The sequence below is a fragment of the Mus musculus genome, chromosome 9, assembly GCF_000001635.26.
Source record: "Mus musculus strain C57BL/6J chromosome 9, GRCm38.p6 C57BL/6J".
Lineage (NCBI taxonomy): Eukaryota > Metazoa > Chordata > Mammalia > Rodentia > Muridae > Mus > Mus musculus.
This window is the reverse complement of record NC_000075.6, coordinates 62,223,960-62,244,548: the sequence shown is the minus strand read 5'-3', so window position 1 is coordinate 62,244,548 and position 20,589 is coordinate 62,223,960. Positions and strand designations below refer to the sequence as shown.

The 20,589-nt window shown below is 46.0% G+C and overlaps 1 long non-coding RNA gene across 1 annotated transcript; it reads left to right on the top strand.

Moving 5' to 3' along the window:
• Positions 1-448: 448 nt before the first annotated feature.
• On the top strand, positions 449-1,953 carry A730043L09Rik (RIKEN cDNA A730043L09 gene). Its single transcript, NR_040769.1, has 3 exons — positions 449-605; positions 748-861; positions 1,020-1,953. It is a non-coding gene; the product is annotated as an RIKEN cDNA A730043L09 gene (long non-coding RNA).
• The last annotated feature ends 18,636 nt before the right edge of the window (positions 1,954-20,589 follow it).

Genomic DNA, 20,589 nt, shown 5'->3' with positions numbered 1-20,589 from the left:
TCGAAAGTGCCCTTTGCTTTCTCTATAGGCAGACTCCAGTTGTCCACAAGAGGGCGCTGTAGAACCAGGGAATCTCCGGAGGCTTCACTTCACTTCACCCGGAGGCAGGATCGTTCCTAAAGGGTTTAAATGGAATGAAAGAGGGCCTGGAGGACGCACCCTGTTACAGACTCTCTGCTTCAGGCAGCACCTCCAGGCTCAGTCTCTGACCATCTGTGGGTATCTGTCCTTCTTCTCTGTAAGCTGTGAACTTCCCAGGGTCTGACCTGTGGTGCCGGAGACCTAGCACGCGTGAGGTGGACAGGCCTAAGCTGGCTGAGAGTGTCACTGGAGCACGGGAGTACTGAAACGTACGAGCTCTGGAAAGGAGTGCAGCACATCAAGTTGTCAGCTGGGATCTGGAGACCAGGAGTGCAAACACAGCGGGCGGAGTGACGCTGCCAGAGCCATTCTGCTCTGAGAGACAGCAGGCATTAGCAAAACCAACCGTTAGGTGCACAAGTGCCGTTTGTTAATGCGCTGGGAGCCAGAGGACACTGATGGGAGGAGAGGTCACACAAGCTTTACTGAGAAGTGTCACTAGCCTGGCAGACAAGACTGAAAAGGTGGGGGGCGGTGTTAGGGACAGCAGCAGAGATTGTCCCTGTGCAAACACCTGGTCAGCAGTCGGGTCACTGGACTGACATAGTTTCTGCTGTGCTGTGCTTGGAGATGTGCCTCTCTGAGCCATCACTTTACCATCCACAGAGTGAACAAATCGATGTGTGTCGGGTGCAGACGTCGAAGCCCACGCCTGTAATCCAGCACGTGTGGATATGAAGGCAGAAGAATCAGAAATGGAAGGCCAGTCTCAGCGCCGTGGTGAGTTCAAGGTCAGAGTGGGCTACATGAGATCCTTCCTCAAAAAAAAAAAAAAAATTGATGTTTTTGTGGCAAAAGGTATATTTTTTTAAAAAAAGAAACCCCAATAGAACATTATGTTTAAAAAAGACTATCTGACATGCCTGTTCACGTGACAGAAAAATAAATGACGGGCCAGAGAGATGGCTCAGCAGATGAAGGTACTCGCCACCAACACTGACGACCAGAGTGCCACTCCAGGACCCAGATGGTGGAAAGAGAGAACCAGCTGCTTAGGACTGTTCTCTGACCTCCACATGCCCTCCCCCCTTTCCCTTTTCTCCGTCCCCCTCTTTCCCACTCCTACATGATTCTCTCACCCATGGGGGGGGGGCCCAGCCCGGTGACCATACCCTACTCAGGGTTTCCTTCTCCCGTGGCCCCCAATCACAGGGATGCAGTGAGCATCCAACAGTCTGGCTCCAGTTCAGATATTAAAGCGCCATCTTTAGGAACTGTCCCAGGTAGCTGCCAAGGGTACCCTATCTCCCCACCCTCTGCTTTCACCTGAGCTCCTTATCCTGGGCACATGCTGGAGACATGCTCAGCAGTCATGAGCACGGCTGTTCTTCCAGAGGACCAGGGTTTGGTTCTTGGTACCCATAGCTGGTGGTTCACAAAGCCTGTGACTCCAGTTCCAGGGGATCCTATGGTCTCTCCTGGCCTCTGTGGGCAGCACCACACACACTCTTGTTACACACATTGTGGTGGTTTGAATGAAAATGGCTCCCATAGGCTCAGAGGGAGTGCCACTGTTAGGAGATGTAGCCTTATTAAAGTAGATATGGCCTTGCTGGAGGAAGTGTGTCACTGGGGGTGGGCTTTGAGGTTTCAGATGCTCAAGCCAGGCTCAGTCACACTCTCTCTTCCTGCTGCCTGTGGATCCAGGTGTAGAACTCTCAGCTACTTCTCCAGTGCGTCTGCCTATATGCCTCTGTGCTTCCCACCATGGTGACAATGGACAAAACCTCTGAGCTATAAGCCAGCTTCCTTTATAAGTGTTGCCATGGTCATAGTGTCTCTTCGAAGCAATGGAAGCCCCATATAAGACACACATAAATAAAAAATAAAACCTTAAGACTTTAGCCAGGAGTTACTCATGATGATATTTTAAATCCATATACTTATGCATGGCTTATGTAATATTTTTTAAATAAACAAATGTAGAGATGGTAATGTCACCTGAGATCTCCAATACTGGATGGGGGGAGATAGCTCAATAGGTAACGCCACTGCTGTACAACCATGAGTACCTGAGGAAAAATAGCTGTGTATGGTGGGGTGCACCTGTCCCCCCACTGCACTGGGGACCCCGGGAGGTTATTGACCAATAACCTGAACTATCTCCAGATTCAATGAGGGACCCTGACACCAAACATAAGGAGGAGAGTGACAGAGAAAGGCATGTGACATCAGAACCTGGCCTCACTCGGCCACACATAGCTGCACATGCTACACACAGAGGTGGGAGATTTCAAGAGCTCAAGTGAGTGTATTTCAGGTAATGGCCAAGGGATGGGCCACCCAGTGTATAGGGGGAACACCAATGCCCAGACATGGGCATTATTCATTATTTTTAGTCCCAGGCTTAAGTGATCTAAGTATTAAAATGAGAAACAGCCTCATGGAAGTCTGAGGCTGGCCTGAAAAGCCTGCATAGATCATGAGCAGATATAAAGATAAAGTTGTGGACACAGGGACCAAGCTTAGCACAAGCCCAAACGGGAGTCCAGACACCTGGGGCATGGTCTGTGCCAAACAAGTACATCGCCAGTCTTTTTATGGCTCATCTTTATAGTGATCTTGCTCTCCTTTAAAAATAAGGTTAATTTCAACAAGGTGTTTATTTTATGATGGAATCCATTCTGTAAGGAGGAAGGGGCAAGCTCCACGTCAGGGGGTGGTGGGATGGAGACCTGCCTCTCAAGGGAAGCTTCCAGACGTCCAACTCTCACCATCCAGCTTGGCAAAGGAAAAAGCTGCAAAAAAAAAAAAAAAAAAAAAAAAAAAAAATCCAAATTTGCCTAGATCTGAGTTTTAACACACAGATAAATTTTTCTAAACACCCTCAAAGGCCATTCAAGGGAAATAAATGGCTTTTCCTCCCTCCAGTGACACACAGTTACCTCCACTCCTGGGTGACTCCTGGGGAGAGGTGAACAATGTCTAGACAGCTCAGAGAGAGCACCACGAACAGACCAAAGACACTCTCCCACTGGGATATGACTCAGTGGACCAGGGAGTCTGTGGGGTTACTCGTGGGAGCACAGTGACTCTAAAGCAGCTACAGCATAGAGAAGCCCACCCAAGCGCCAGTGAGGTCTCCGCAAAGCTGCATACCTATAGTTCCCTTCTGGACTTGCAGGAGGCTCAGCACGGTGTAAAGGCTAATTCTGATTGTCTAGTTGATTGGATCTGGAATTACCTAAGAGACATGCCTCTGTGTCCATCTATGGAGGTGTTTCTAGGATGGGTGAAGATTCCCAGAGCAGATAGACGTTCAGATAGGACATCTGCCTATCTTCACTCCTTGCTGGTGAGTGTGTCTATCCCATTGCTTTGAGAAGCCCAGTTTCTTCAGCCGTTCAATATGGGCTGAAGCCCGGAGGTTCTCCAGGAGTGCTCCAGGCCTTCAACACCAGACTAGGACTGCTAAGGCATCCGGCATCGTGGATTGAGGAATTTCTGAGTTCTCAACCTCTTCAGTGTGTGGGCAGCTAGCACTGAGCTACTCTGTCCATATCACGGAAGTCAGTGCACCCAGTCTCCCTTGCGACACATATTCTGTCTCAGATCCTTTCTTAAAGAACCTGACTAACACATGTGGTATTGTGTGAACTCCAGGAGGGCGGGTGTTCTTGTCTCTGTCTTCCATGAAGGGAGCTGGCATGACTGGCTGGAACCCTCACCTCTGACCTTCTCTGATGCTCCATTCCAGAGCAACAAATGCCACTATCCTTGCAGCAGACAGGACAGTATGACACGACAGAGTAGGCAGCTGCCCTTTAAGATGCAATTTCAGGCACCCCAGAAAGAACACACCTCCATCTCCCACACCTCTACCACCCACGGTCACGTTGGTTCCAGAGTAAGCGGTCTGGTTCCATTTGCAAATCCAACCTGCTTGCAGAGGTTCACTCCACCTTAGTGTCCCCAGACTGGAAATGCTGGTGACAGCTACTCTAACTTCCTCTCTGGAATATGAGGAGGTGTTACAGGGGTCCCTGCTCCTCCTCGGCTACAACCTCCTCCTCCTCCTCATGTTTCTCCCTCCTCCTTTTAACTCAAAAGAGATGGATGACTTACAAAGAGCAAATGAGTCAGAAATAGGGAAGCGGAAAAAGAGAACGATTTTGCCAAGTTATTATTCAGAGGTGCTCTCTGGGACCGAGAACAAGAGCGACCCCATCAATCACACAGCAGAGCGCCCGGGCAGGCGATCTATGGTGTCAGCCGACAGCCATTGCATGAGCAAGTAGGCCAGGAGCCTGGGGCTACCTGCTAGTCACCACAGAGGAAGGAGACGGTATAGACACAAAAAAGGGGTCCTTTAGCCCAGAGGTCAGAGAGGACACTCCAAACTTTGCAAAGGTTAGACTCCCTTTGAGTCCTACTTGGAGCCAGACTCAAAACAAGGGAGAAATGAGGCCAGGAGGCGCTCAGTCTGGAACCTGCACCCCTTTGCCACACCGAGGGTGGGAGGTAAGCATGACCTCATCTTTCCAGGTGGAGCCCTAACACTGGCTGCATCTCAGCCCCGGGCGCTGCGTCGAGAGTGCATCCTGGATGGATGAATGGAAGACTGGGAGAGCACGTGAGGTTTTCCCTCCTTATATTTTCATTTCATACTTTAAACCTTACTTTATCATAATTTTGATGTATAGGCTATTGCTGCATATTAAGTTGTGATTTTAATCTCCTTGGGGACAGGAACAGGTTTCTCTTAATGTACACACAAATTCTTCACAGAGACTTCTGCAATATAAGCGCCATAGGAAGGAGGCATGGGAAGAGGGCAGAGCCGCTGTCCCTTTCCCCTCTTTTTTGGTGGCACTCTGGTGTTTTGTAAATAGATGAATCTTTCTGCTGGAGTTCAACAGTGGACAGAAAAATCAAGAACCCTGCTCTGGGGCTCCTCATCTGTAAAATATCGGACATCACAACTCAGGAAGGAAATAAATGATAAAAGCATCACACAATGGCATAGCAACACTTGGTAGGGAGTGTGTCTTAGCTGGGGTCTCTGCTGCAACGGCAAAACACCAAGATCAATGCAACCAGGGGAGAAAGTGTTTGTCACCCTACAGCTTGTAGTCCATCCCAGGGAAGTCAGGGCAGGAACTCAAGGCAAGAACCTGGAGGCAGGAACTGATATAGAGGCCACAGAGGAGTGATGCTTAGTGGCTTATTCCTCATGGCTGCTCAGCCTATATATATATACACACACACATACACACCTAGAACCATTAGCCCAGAGGTGGCACCACCCACAATGGCCTGGGCCCTCCCACAACAACTATCAATCAAAAAATGCCCCACAGGCCAATATAATGCAAGCATTTTCTCAATTTCTCAATTGCCTCTTCTCAAATGACTCTAGCTTGTGTCAAACTGACATGAAACTTGTCAGCACAGGATGAGTTCCAGTACACTCTGTTGTCTTCTTCATCATGATTACCACCACCACCACCATCGTCACCATAATCACCATCTTCTTTATTGCATACTGTCTTCTTTATTGTTCCAGAGCCTATAGCGTTAGTAGACAAAAGCCAAGAGATACAAATACACAGTGCTGCTCCAGGAAGCCAATGCTCTGACAAAAGAAAACAGAGGGAAACATGATCCCAGGAAGGCTGCAGGACCTGGAGTCAAACCCCAGAATCTATTTCCTTAGAGGGAGTGAATGTGGCAAACTGGGAAAATGCTGTGGGTGTGTAGGCTACGGTGGCACGTACCTAACAATCATTAGAACTTGGGAGCCAGGATCAGGAGGATTTTGAGTTTCAGGCCAGCCTGGGCTACATAGCAACACTTTGCCTGAAAAATCAAGGAAGGGTGGAGAATATTTGTAGTAGTTTACTTATATATTAATGTATTTGTTTATTTATTTTGGTTTTTCTGAGATAGGGGCTAGCCTGGTCTCAAACTCAATATGGAGTTGAGGATGACCTGAATGTCCTGACCCCCCTGTCTACCTCCTGACTACAGACAGGCTCCACTCTACCTGGTTTTATGTGGTGCATGGTAGACAGAACCATGCTTCAGTGTTTTCCCTTGATTGCTGGGTGGATAAAGGTCTTAATGTGGGAGTGAACACTTTGAGTGAGCATGCCTGAGCCCTGTGTGCTCAGTAGCTGTCAATCATCCTTCCAGATCCTGTCTGCTCTGAACTTGACTGATAGGAACTCAGTGAATGGTGTATTCAGGAATTTTCCCACTCCAGGGCTCTTCAGCTGGGAGATCCAAATGGATCTCAAAGCTTGCGTGTTTCCTTCCTCAGACCCATGGTGACCCAGCCACATCTGGGGGCTCTCATTAATACCTCTGGCTCTGGGGAGACAGCAAAGGCAGCCTCCGTGGGTGTGGAGTATACCAGGACCAGACAGTGATCCCTGATGTCTTTCCTAATCCAGCTGTGTAAGGCAGAGCAGCAGGCAGCCCCTCCAGCCTGCAGCCTGCATTGTGAATTCCAGGGGCAATACATGCTCTTTTCTCTCCTGATTGCTGTGGAAATTTCCTGCCTGTTTATCAAATGTGAGCCTCACTTCTCAGCCTGTGCTCTTTGGGCTCTGCCCCTCTCCTCCTGAAGAGGAACACAGAGCAATGAATGCCTCAGGGGAAATCTCAGCTCTAGGGTGTGGAGCAGGTTGTGACTCCAGGAGGAAGATGCTACAGCGTCAGGGGCAGGAAACAGGCTTCTCACAGTCTCTGTCCTCTAGCCCAACTCTTCTCCCCTTCCTCCCACGAATTCCTATGACATCATCTGAAGCCCTCACGCTCTCCATTAGAGAACCATTCACGCAGCCGAGTGTTAGTCCAGACAATGAGGACCACAGTAAATCACAGCCTTAGGCCCATGGCGAGAGAGGATTGTATAGGCTCCTGTGTCTATCAGTATCACAACACAACGCCAGCCCGTGACACTGATGCCAGGACAGTGCCTCATGCAAAGGGAGCCGTCATCAAGGTCAAGAGCAGGGCAGGGCAGGGCAGGGCCAGCTGTCCCCTGATTATGTTCTTAGAGGAGTGGATTGTCATCAGCTTGGGAATGGCAAGGGGCCTGATGGGGCTCTATGTATGAGCATAGGCTCTGGCATGGGCAGAGTCCCATAAGTCTGTATGTGCAGGTTAGAGCTATTTTGGGGGTGGCTAAGGCCAAGCCAAGAGACCCTAAGAGAATAAATGTAAGTGTGGTGGTAGGGCTTAAGGTCAAGCTGAGGTGTTCTGACTTTAACCCTAGTCTGTAAAAACCCACTGAAAGCTTTTAAAGCAAGGGCCGGTGCACTAAAATTCCCTAGGGGTGGTTGTCGGGGAGAGGAGCCACATCTGTATTGAGGATTCTACAAACCGACAGATCGGCACTTCCTGATTGTGGAGAGTTAGAATGTTGCAGATTGAGAGCCAAAAATATCTTCAGTCTCCATAAAAGGCATTCGCCTCTGACCTCTATTTATGACTAACATCTTTGTGACCATTGAAGACTTTTGAACTACATTCACCAAGCAGACCACCACCTTCCACCAACCTAAAAACTAAGAATGTCGCAACATCGCATCCAAAACCAATGGCAGATGTTTCTTTTCTTTGCTCTAACCCACCTAGGTGACGTCCCCATCAGTTAGCAGGTAAATGTTCTGACATATGAGTTTCTGTTGTGCTGTAACTATAAAACCATATAATCTTTCCACACTGGAGCATGTTACCCTGGCAACCTGAATAGTGCTCCCTGCCCATGGTCACTCATATTTGGCTCAGAATAGACTGTGTCTTATTCCTTTGGGAGTATGAGCTGGTCATGTATTGCTGAGGGTATTTATGTCACCAGCTGGGATCCGGCTGGGACCTGGATGGGTCTGGATACTACTTGGCTTTGTGTAGTCTCCAGAAGGGAGATGTGACAGGTAGGAACATGCCCACTGCCATGCCTTCATTTGCTGGTGGTCGCTACCAAATCTTTGTAAGAGGGGGTTAGTGTGGGAAGCCACATGTACCGTTGCAGAGTGGCACTGACTACTGCTGGCCACCATGCATAAGTTTGGACAAACAACCAATGTGTACATATGCAGTAAAGTTTTTTGCAAAGACACTGCCTGGCCCGGGCATGATAATGAGGCTTTGGGAGAAAAACCAATCAGATGTGAGACATGCAAATGAGGTATGATAATGAGGCTCTGTGAGGTACAGAGAGAGAGAGTAGCCAATCAGATGAGGAACATGCAAATGAGGCTTAGTGCATAACCAATCCGGGTGTGAGACACGCCTCTCCTAGGCCTATATGAGCAGCACCAGTTCTGGGCTCGGGGTCTCTTCGCCTCTGCAATCAAGCTCTCCCAATAAACGTGTGCAGAAGGATCCTGTTGCAGTGTTGTTACTGCTGGCCAGTCCAGAGCACGCAAGAGGTTAGTTTTGGTTTCTCTTTGCTTTTGAGTGACAAGGTCTTGCCATGCCACACAGGCCCCACAAACACTGTGAAGAACAAGATTATTTGTAAGCAACTGGACTCCCAATTAAATGTGGCCTAAGGAATACAGACAATTACTCCTTCTGCAAAGGACTGTTGAGTGGTGGCAACATACCAGAGACTGTTCAAGAAGCTGTGAGGACTACAGAGAGGACTCCTAGAAAACAGGAAGGTGGCCTAGGCCAGGGGAAGCTTTGTCCTGTGTGCAATGCCCCAGGAGGCTGCCTCTTGGTCATAGGATGGCTACAGACGCTGGAGCTCCTGGCCAAGACAGGAAGCTGCAAAAAGAGGTGGCAAAGCCTTATGGTTCCTTCCTGTCCCCTTCAGATCCCCCCATGGCTTTTCGTCCCTGGGGAGAATGGACCTTTGGCTGCACTAGAGTTTCCATGATTAGTTAATTGGAAGCCCATTTATCACCTGGGGTCAACCAGACTCTATCTGGGTTAGGTTTGCAGGGGAGAAAAAAGATGGGCCCACGGTGGTTTGAATGCTAGTGGTTTCCACAGGCTCATATGTTCGAATGCGTGGTCCTCAGTTAGTAGAACTGTTTGAGAACAATTAGGAGGTGTGGCCTGGTTGGAGAAGATGTGTCACTGGGTGACACAAAAGCCCACACCAGGCCCAGTCTCTCTCTCTCTCTCTCTCTCTCTCTCTCTCTCTCTCTTTCTCTCTTTCTGCTTGCAACGAACGTATAGGTGAGATGTGAAATCTCAGTTACTGCTCTGGTGCTATGCTTGTCTGCCTGCTACCATGTTCCTGGCTGTGATGGTCATGGACTAACCCTCTGAAGCTGTGTCCCTCAATGAAATGCTCCCTTTTAAAAGTTACCTTGGTCACGGTGTCTCCCCACAGCAATCGAACAGGAACAAAGACAGAGCCCAAGCAGGTTGAGGGCGGCCTTCTGCTTCTGTTGTTATGGGGTCAGCTAGACGCCAGCCAAAAACCCATGGGTGAGTCCTAGTAGCATCATCCAAACAGTAACCCGTTTTCAAGATGGCAGCAGATGGAACTCAAGATTAGGCAAATCCACTAAGTCAGGGTTACTTGTTTACTGAGGTCTTCTCAAAGCGCTGGGCAGGTAGGACATGTGATGGCGAAGTAATGGCCTGTCCTCTGGGGACTTTCAGGCTGGCCAAGGTTAACACACCCTGGAAACAACCTGTGTCCATGGCAAAGGATAAACAGGAACCAGACGGGATGGTATTGTATACCCACAATCCTAGCATTCAGGGGGGCAAGTTGGGAGAACCCTTAAGTTCAATCTGAGCTACAGAATGAGTTCAAGACCAGCCTGAGAGACTAAGTGAGACCCCTTCTCCAAATAAAAAGTGGAAAGGGGGCTGAGGAGACAGCTTGGGAGTAGATCACTGACTTGGTGTGCACGGTGCCCTGGGGTCCAGTGCCAGTGTGGAAGATGAGGAGATCGGTGTGAGGCCAAAACAGAACCAATACGACTTGCACGTCACTGAGAGGCCAAGGCAGGAAAGATAGACCTTGCAGGTTAAGGGTTTTGATTGCAGTTAAGACAGACCATTACCGAAAGGATGGACCATCTAGTGACTGCCATATGCAGGGATCCATCCCATAATCAGCTTCCAAATGCTGACACCATTGCATACACTAGCAAGATTTCGCTGAAAGGACCCAGTTATAGCTCTCTCTTGTGAGACTATGCCGGGGCCTAGCAAACACAGAAGTGGATGATCACAGTCAGCTATTGGATGGGTCACACGGCCCCTAATGGAGGAGCTAGAGAAATTACCCAAGGAGCTAAAGGGAACTGCAACCCTATAGGTGGAACAACAATATGAACTAACCAGTACCCGGGAGCTCTTGTCTTTAGCTGCATATGTATCAAAAGATGGCCTAGTCGGCCATCACTGCAAAGAGAGGCCCATTGGACTTGCAAACTTTATATGCCCCAGTACAGGGGAACGCCAGGGCCAAAAAGGGGGAGTGGGTGGGTAGGGGGTTGGGGGGGAGGTGGGTATGGGGGACCTTTGGGATAGCATTGAAAATGTAAATGAGGAAAATACCTAATAAAAAAAAGAAAAAAAAAAGAATAAGTTTCTTTTTGTCCCGTGCAACTGCAACGTAAGATTTCTGTTTGCATTCCTGTGTTAAGTCCTTGTAATAGTTCAAGTTCCTGTTTGTCCCATGGTAAATCCTTGCAAGTTAAGTTTTCTATTTGTCATTAAGAATAAGTTCCTGCCGGGCGTGGTGGCGAATGCCTTTAATCCCAGCACCTGGGAGGCAGAGGCAGGAGGATTTCTGAGTTCGAGGCCAGCCTGGTCTACAAAGTGAGTTCCAGGACAGCCAGAGCTAGACAGAGAAACCCTGTCTCGAAAAACCAAAAAAAAAAAAAAAAAAAAAAAGTTCCTGTCTCTTAGTTCTGATGTAAACTGCAAACCATGTTTTCCAACCTACAGTAACCTTGCAACCTCATTCACATGATATACATCCTGACCCTTGTTCCTTCTTCTCAATATATATATATATATATATATATATATATATATATATATATATATATATATATTTTTTTTTTTTTTTTTTTTAAGCAAAGTATAACAGCCAACTCTCTCGCCCATGTGAACATCTTATCTCTCCTATAAAAAGAACCTCAAGCCTGGCTGTGGTGGCACACACGTTTGATCCTAGCACTCAGGATACAGAGGCAGGCAGATCTCTGTGGGTTCAAGGCCAGCCTAGTCTACAGAGTTCCAGGACAGCTAGGGCTACACAGAGAAACCCTGTCTCAAAGAACAAAAAGGGAGGGTAGTGGTGAGGGGGGATCTCAAGAGACTGGCAGGAGCTGCTTTCTCAAACCCTGATTTAGGGTGAGATTGTCAGCTGACCAGTCATGAGTGCACCCTAAAACACGGCTTGCTTTAATTGGACAATCTTGGGTTCAGTCTTTTCTCTTCACAATGTCCAGAGTTAACAGAGCTTTTGCTGAGATTATACCAGGAGTGAGTTAGATAGAAACACAAACTAAGGTGCCTGTCACTGACCCTGCTGCCACTCAGGAATGTGAGTCACTCCCCTTCTGCAGTCATGGTTCTTAGAGCCAGCTGTCAACTTGCTCAGACTCCTACTCCTGGGTTGAGGGTCTGTCCTGTGTTACCCAGATCCTTCCAGGCTACAGAGTTTCAAAGCTCCACCAAGCACCAGGAGGGGAGGAGATAAAACATGAAAGCCATTTCCTGCCATAGCTATAGCCCTTCAGTTCTCCAGGACTGAGCTATTAACCATCTAATGGCCAGCCAATTGGCTCTGGGTTTGGCTGCTGATTCTCTGCCTGCTCCTCGTCAACTCCAGAAGGGCCCAGACAGGGCTCTTCAATCCCATGCTGTCCAAAGGGAGGCATAAAAGGGCTCTCTACAAACAGGTCCTGCATCTCTCCCAGCTGGAGTCCCAGCCCCACCACCACCCGGTGCTAAGAAGACACCCCAAGAGACTCTGCTCTCGTAGACACTTAGCACTTGGTGGTGAAGGGATTATGCCGCCTCTAGCAAATTATATCAGACCAGATGTGCTGGTGAAAGAAACGTCATGAAATTACCAGCTTTTCTGAGGTTACACTACAGGCTTGGAACCCGACTTGCCCCATTTAAAAACAACAACAACAAAAAAAAAAAAACACTAAAAAACCAAACAGATCTCCTGGGAAGACACCCAGAGGCCCAGGAGACACTAAGATGAGCAACTAAATGGTGGAGAGATGGGAAAGACGGAGAAACAGAAGGATGTGGGCACAAGGAAGAGAGGCAGAGCTGGAGCCTGGAGGGAAGTGAGGAACAGCCTGATGTGAGTCGCTTAGGCTGACACCTGAGGCCACGGTGAGCTCCTGGCCTGTCTGGGTCTGTGGCCCTACAGCAGCAGGGGTCTGCGTCATTGTCTATGGACCATGTGACCACCTGAACCAAAACCTTTGGTCCTGAACCAAAGCTACAGAAACTTCATGACACAGGGCAACAACAGGATATCCAGGAGTCCCAGTGAGGATCCAGAATTGATGGTGTCGCAGAAGCCAGAGGCTTTGAACCAGACCAATGACTCGTTGTAATGAACATTTACAAGATGTGTGGACAGAAGGGCATACTCTGTGACACACTGTGACACATGGCAGCTTTCATAATGAGATTTTTTTTTCAGGTTGCAAGGGCAGAGGGTATATATGGAGGGAAGGGAGATCAGTGGGAGTGGGGTACATGCTGTGAAACTTACAGAGAATCAATAAAAAATTAGAAAAAAAAAACACCCAAAAACCAAATAAACAAAAAGCCAAAACCTCCCTCAGTGGAATAAATGATTTTATCGATATTATTTTTAATGATGTATATGTGTGTCTGCGGATGTGTCAGACCCCCCTGGATCTGGAGTTACAGAAGGTTTTAGGGGGCCTGAAGCTATGAAGCTGAAAGCTGAACTCAGGTCCTCTGGAAGAGCTGCTAGTGCTCTTCTTCACCTCTGAGTCACCTCTCCAGCTCAGGCTGGCTTGGAACTTTGGATGTTGTCAAGGATGACCTGAACTTCTCTTCCTCCTCCCTTCACCTCCCTCATGCTAGGCCTGCAAGTGTGTGCCACTCACCTCAGTTGATGCCACACTGCTGATCAAGCCAGGGTTCCATGCAAATACTCTGCCAACTGACTCCACACCCAGCCCGAGAGCCATTGTCTTGGCATCCGGCTAATAACAAACTTGCAAGTGGCCCAGCTTTCTCTTTATCTGCTCAGTTTCCTCCCAGGCTCCTATCAGTGCCCCTCCCTACCAGTTAGTCTCGGAAGTGGAGTCTGTACTGTCCTTCAAAATCCAGTCCTGGCCAGTGTGCCCTACTTCTCTCCCAAACTCAAGTGCATTAAGCTTCTGTGCTAGTGTGTGTGTGTGTGTGTGTGTGTGTGTGTGTGTGTGTGTGCTGGTCTGTGTACAATCTTGCCAAACAAGTTCCTGGGGGCAGTCTCTCTGTGTCTATCTCCTGAGATCCGTGGTTTAGCCCACGGTGGTTAGATCCATAGTGATACACACCCTTGTGATTTGTTCCGTTCCTTAACAACAGCACTGGTGAACTATTTCACTGATCCACTGTTGTGACATGCCTCTCGAAAGGGGAATGACAAAAGATGGGCTTACCATGTCTTCCATGTGTGCTTACTTGGATCTGAGGGGCTGTACTTTTTATGTGAATTCAGATGGGACCTAGGTCATATGAGTCAGGATTGCACTGAGTGCCCAGGATGGACCTCCAACATGACAGGTTTCTTGGACAAGGTTTGGCACCCGGCATAGCCAGGACTCTAGAACAGCTGGTCCACTCCCTTCTTTATAGAGCCTCCAGATCTCTGTCTGTTCCCGGGTTTTCTGTGTGCTCCCCAGACCAGAGACTTAACCTCTTCTAGGTCTCCAGCATGCACACAGAACCTTCTAGAGAATCAGAAAACAGCCTCAGAAATGGTCCACAGCAATTTCTATCAGTTCTTACAGTAAAACCAACTCATGAGCCTACTCATAATTGATGTTGGGGGTCAGGCAGATAAGGGCGTGACTAGGGGATAGGGGGTCTGGGCCACCAGAAGAGATCATAGAACACTTTCTCTCTCCCCCCCCCCCAACTGCTTAGTCACATTCCGTGAAAGCTGCAGGCTTGCTTTCTAGAATTCCAAGATTTCTACAAAAGCCAAGCTGTTTCTTAGACTATTTTTATCAACAGTAAGAACACCACACACACACACACACACACACACACACACACACGCTGCCACCCCCACCTATAAGAATTTTTAAATTTAAGGCTGAGGAGGTAGCTTGGTAGGGAAGGATGTGCTGGCTGGGCAAGCCTGAGAGACCAAATGCAGAGCCCTGGCACCCATGGGACTTCTCAGGGTGAAGGGCTGGGGCCAATGTCAAGCAGATTCTGGAGACTTCCTGTCCTGTCCTGTCCTATCCTGTCCTGTCCTGTCCTGTCCTGTCCTGTCCTGTTGAATTGTGAATCTAGGTTCAGTGAGAAACCTTGTCTCAAAAAATAAGGCAGAGGGACCAGTAGAGGGCTCAGTAGGTTAAGGGTACTCAGAGCCAAGCCTGACAACCTTAGTTCAAGTCCCTGAACCCACACAGGAGAGAACTGACTCCCACAAGCTGCCCTCTGACTTAAACACATATACCATGACAGATGTCCATACACACAGATACACAAAGATAATTAAATGTAAATTATATCTGGGCAGTGGTGGAATATGCCTTTAAATCCCAGCACTCAGAATGCAGAGACAGGCAGATCTCTGTGAGTTCAAGGCCAGCCTGGTCTACAAAGACAGGACAGCCAGGGCTATAGAGAAAGACTCTTTCTTGAAAAAACAAAAATAAGTAAATAAATAAATAAATAAATAAAATAAGGTAGAGAAAAGCAACCCTATAGGAGAATGTATACATGTGTAACACACACACACTATAAACCTTTCCACTTCAAAGATGTCTGGCTTAAAGATATCATCTCGGGATCAGGGGAGGGAGCCAACTTGTGTCCTGGGTCCCTCAGAGACCAGTCTGCGCCGTGAGAGTGAGGACTGCAAAAGCGACACAGCTTCTGGAACAGACCCTGTTTCAGGATCCAGACATCCGGGCACCTTCCCTGTCAGAGGAGAGGTGTCTGCCTGGTAGGGCTCTGACTGCTGGAGCAGGTGAGGGAGCCATCTTGTGTCCCGGGTCCCTCAGAGACAGTCTGCGCAGGTCAGCTCCCAGACTGCAGAAGCAACATAGCTTCTGGGACAGGCCCTGTTTTGGGCAGGGCATTCATCTTCAGCCAGGAGGCAGGTCTGAATGCCAGACCTCTGTGCACCTTCCCTGCAAGAGGAGAGCTTGCCCGCAGAGAGTACTCTGACTACTGAGACTCAGGAGAGAGCTGGACTCCCAGGAATGCTGACAGAGGCTAACAGAATCACAGGAGGAACAAGTTCCAAACAGAGACAACTATAACAACTAACACCAGAGATTACCAGATGGCGAAAGGCAAACGTAAGAATATTACTAAGAGAAACCAAGACCACTCACCATCATCAGAACCCAGCACTCCCACCTCAGCCAGTCCTGGATACCCCAACACACCCAAAAAGCAAGACTCAGATTTAAAATCATATCTCATAATGCTGATAGAGAACATCAAGAAGGACTTTAATAACTCACTTAAAGAAATACAGGAGAACACTGCTAAAGAGGTAAAAGTCCTTAAAGAATTACAGGAAAACACAACCAAACAAGTGATAGAGTTGAACAAAAACATACAAGACCTAAAAAGGGAAGTAGAAACAATAAAGAAAACCCAAAGTGAGACAACTCTGGAGATAGAAACCCTAGGAAAGAAATCAGGAACCATAGATGTGAGCACCAGCAACAGAATACAAGAGATGGGAGAGAGAACCTCAGGTGCAAAAGATTACATAGAGAACATGGGCACAACAATCAAAGAAAATGCAAAATGCAAAAAGATCCTCACTCAAAACATCCAGGAAATCCAGGACACAATGAGAAGACCAAACCTATGGATAATAGGAGTAGATGAGAATGAAGATTTTCAACTTAAAGGGCCAGCACATATCTTCAACAAAATTATAGAAGAAAACTTCCCTAAACTAAAGAAAGAGATGCCCATGAACATACAAGAAGCCTACAGAACTCCAAATAAACTGGACCAGAAAAGAAATTCTTCCCAACACATAATAATCAGAACAAAAAATGCACTAAATAAAGATAGAATATTAAAAGCGGTAAGAAAAAAATGTCAAGTAACATATAGAGGCAGGCCTATTAGAATTACACCAGACTTCTCACCAGAGACTATGAAAGCCAGAAGATCCTGGACAGATGTTATGCAGACTGTAAGAGAACACAAATGCCAGCCCAGGCTACTATACCCAGCAAAACTCTCAATTACCATAGATGGAGAAACCAAAGTATTCCATGATAAAACCAAACTCACACAATATCTTTCCATGAATCCAGCCCTTCAAAGGATAATAAAGGGAAAAACAACAACACAAGGGCAGAAACTACACCCTAGAAAAAGCAAGAAAGTAATCCTTCAACAAACCTAAAAGAAGACAGCTGCACTTCATACTCATCAAAGGTAAAATCTACCAAGATGAATTCTCAATTCTGAATATCTATGCTCCAAATACAAGGGCATTCATTAAAGAAACTTTAGTAAAGCTCAAAGCACACATTGCACCTCACACAATAATAGTGGGAGACTTCAACACCCCACTCTCACCAATGGACAGACCCTGGAAACAGAAGCTAAACAGAGACACATGGACACTAACAGAAGTTATGTAACAAATGGATTTAATAGATATCTACAGAACATTTTATCCTAAAACAAAAGGATATACCTTCTTCTCAGCACTACGTGGTACCTCCTCCAAAACTGACCACATAATTGGTCACAAAACAGGCCTCCACAGATACAAAAATATTGAAATTATCCCATACATCCTATCTGATCACCACGGTCTAAGACTGATCTTCAATAACAGCATAAATAATAGAAAGCCAACATTCACGTGGAAACTGAACAACACTCTACTCAATGATTTCTTGGTCAAGGATGAAATAAAGAAAGAAATTAAAGGCTTTTTAGAGTTTAATGAAAATGAAGCCACAACATACTCAAACTTATAGGACATGATGAAGGCAGTCCTAAGAGGAAAACTCATAGCCCTGAGTGCCTCCAAAAAGAAACTAGGGAGAACATACACTAGCAGCTTGACAACACACCCAAAAGCTCTAGAACAAAAGGAAGCAAATGCACCCAAGAGGAATAGACGGCAGGAAATAATCAAACTCAGGGCTGAAATCAACCAAGTGGAAACAAAAGAACTATTCAAAGAATCAACCAAACCAGGAGCTGGTTCTTTGAGAAAATAAACAAGATAGATAAACCCTTAGCCAGACTAACTAGAGGGCACGGGGACAGTATCCTAATTAACAAAATCAGAAATGAAAAGGGAGACATAACAACAGAACCTGAGAAAATCCAAAACATCATCAGATCCTACTACAAAAGGTTATACTCAACAAAACTAAAAAACCTGGATGAAATGGACAACTTCCTAGACATCTAGATACCAGGTACCAAAGTTAAATCAGGATCAGATTAACGATCTAAATAGTCCCATTTCCCCTAAAGAAATAGAAGCAGTCATCAATAGTCTCCCAACCCAAAAAAACCCAGGACCAGATGGGTTTAGTGCAGAGTTCTATCAGACCTTCAAAGAAGAACTAATTCCAACTCTCCTCAAACTATTCCACAAAATAGAAACAGAAGGTACTCTACCCAATTCATTCTATGAAGCTACAATTACTTTGATACCTAAACCACACAAAGATCCAACAAAGAAAGAGAACTTCAGACCAATTTCCCTTATGAATATTGATGCAAAAATACTCAATAAAATTTTTGCAAACTGAATCCAAGAACACATCAAAACGATCATCTATCATGATCAAGTAGGCTTCATCCCAGGGATGCAGGGATGGTTTAATATATGGAAATCCATCAACATAATCCACTATATAAACAAACTCAAAGACAAAAACCACATGATCATCTTGTTAGATGCTGAGAAAGCATTTGACAAAATCCAACACCCCTTCATGATAAAAGTCTTGGAAAGATCAGGAATTCAAGGCCCATACCTAAACATAATGAAAGCAATATACAGTAAACCAGTAGCCAACATCAAAGTAAATGGAGAGAAACTCGAAGCAATTCCACTAAAATCAGGGACTAGACAAGGCTGCCCACTTTCTCCTTACCTATTCAATATAGTATTTGAAGTCCTAGCCAGAGCAATTCGACAACAAAAGGAGATCAAGGGGATACAAATTGGAAAGGAAGAAGTCAAAATATCACTATTTGCAGATGATATGATAGTATATATAAGTGACCCTAAAAATTCCACCAGAGAACCCCTAAACCTGATAAACAGCTTCAGTGCAGTAGCTGAATATAAAATTAACTCAAACAAATCAATGGCCTTTCTCTACACAAAGGATAAACAGGCTGAGAAAGAAATTAGGGAAACAACACCCTTCACAATAGTCACAAATAATATAAAATACCTTGGTGTGACTCTAAGGAAGTGAAAGATCTGTATGATAAGAACTTCACGTCTCTGAAGAAAGAAATTGAGGAAGATCTCAGAAGATGGAAAGATCTCCCATGCTCATGGATTGGCAGGATTAATATAGTCAAAATGGCTATCCTGCCGAAAGCAATCTACAGATTCAATGCAATCCCCATCAAAATTCCAACTCAATTCTTCACTGAGTTAGAAAGGGCAATTTGAAAATTCATCTGGAATAATAAAAAACCTAGGATAGCAAAAACTATTCTCAACAATAAAAGAACCTCTGGTGGAATCACCATGTCTGACCTTAAGCTGTACTGCAGAGCAATTGTGATAAAAACTGCATGGTACTGGTACAGTGACAGACAGGTAGATCAATGGAATAGAATTGAAGACCCAAAAATGAATACACACACCTATGGTCACTTGATCTTTGACAAGGAAGCTAAAACCATCCAGTGGAAAAATGATAGCATTTTCAACAAATGGTGTTGACACAACTGGCGGTTATCATGTAGAAGAAGGCAAATTGATCCATTCTTATCTCCTTGTACAAAGCTCAAGTCTAAGTGGATCAAAGACCTCCACATAAAACCAGAGACACTGAAATTTATAGATAAGAAAGTGGGGAAAAGTCTCGAAGATATGGGCACAGGGGAAAAATTCCTAAACAGGACAGCAATGGCTTGTACTGCAAGATCAAGAATTTTTTGACAAATGGGACCTCATAAAATTGCAAAGCGTCTGTAAGGCAAAAGACACTGTCAATAAGACAAAAAGGCCACCAACAGATTGGGAAAGGATTTTTACCAATCCTACATCTGATAGGGGACTAATATCTAATATATACAAAGAGTTCAAGAAGCTGGACTCCAGAAATTCAAATAACCCCATTAAAAATGGGGTAATAGCTAAACAAAGAATTCTCAACTGAGAAATACCGAATGGCTGAGAAGCACCTGAAAAACTGTTCAACATCCTTAATCATCAGGGAAATGCAAATCAACAACCCTGAGATTCCACCTTACACCAGTCAGAATGGCTAAGATAAAAAATTCAGGTGACAGCAGATGCTGGCGAGGATGTGGAGAAAGAGGAACACTTCTCCATTGCTGGTGGGATTGCAAGCTTATACAACCACTCTGGAAATCAGTCTGGAGGTTTCTCAGAAAATTGGACATAGTACTACCGGAAGATCCAGCAATACCTCTCCTGGGCATACACCCAGAAGATGTTCCAACTGGTAATAAGGACACATGCTCCACTATGTTCATAGCAGCCCTATTTATAATAGCCTGAAGCTGGAAAAAACCCAGATGTCCCTCAACAGAGGAATGGATACAGAAAATGTGATACATTTACACAATGGAGTACTACTCAGCTATTAAAAACAATGAATTTATGAATTTCTTGGGCAAATGGAGGTATCCGGAGGATATCATCCTGAGTGAGGTAACCCAATCACAAAAGAAGTCACTAGATATGCACTCACTGATAAGTGATATTAGCCCAGAAACTTAGAATACCCAAGATACAACTTGCAAAACACAAGAAAATCAAGAAGGAGGATCAACGGGTGGATACTTCATTCCTCCTTAGAATAGGGAACAAAATACCCATGAAAGGAGTTACAGAGACAAAGTTTGGAGCTATGATGAAAGGATGGACTATCCAGAGACTACTCCACCCGGGGATCCATCCCATAATCAGCCACCAAACCCAGACACTATTGCATATGTCAGCAAGATTTTGCTGAAAGGACCCTGATATAGCTGTTTTGAGTGAGGCTATGCCAGTGCCTGGCAAATATAGAAGTGGATGCTCACAGTCATCTATAGGATGGAACACAGGGCCCCCAATGGAGGAGTTAGAGAAAGTAC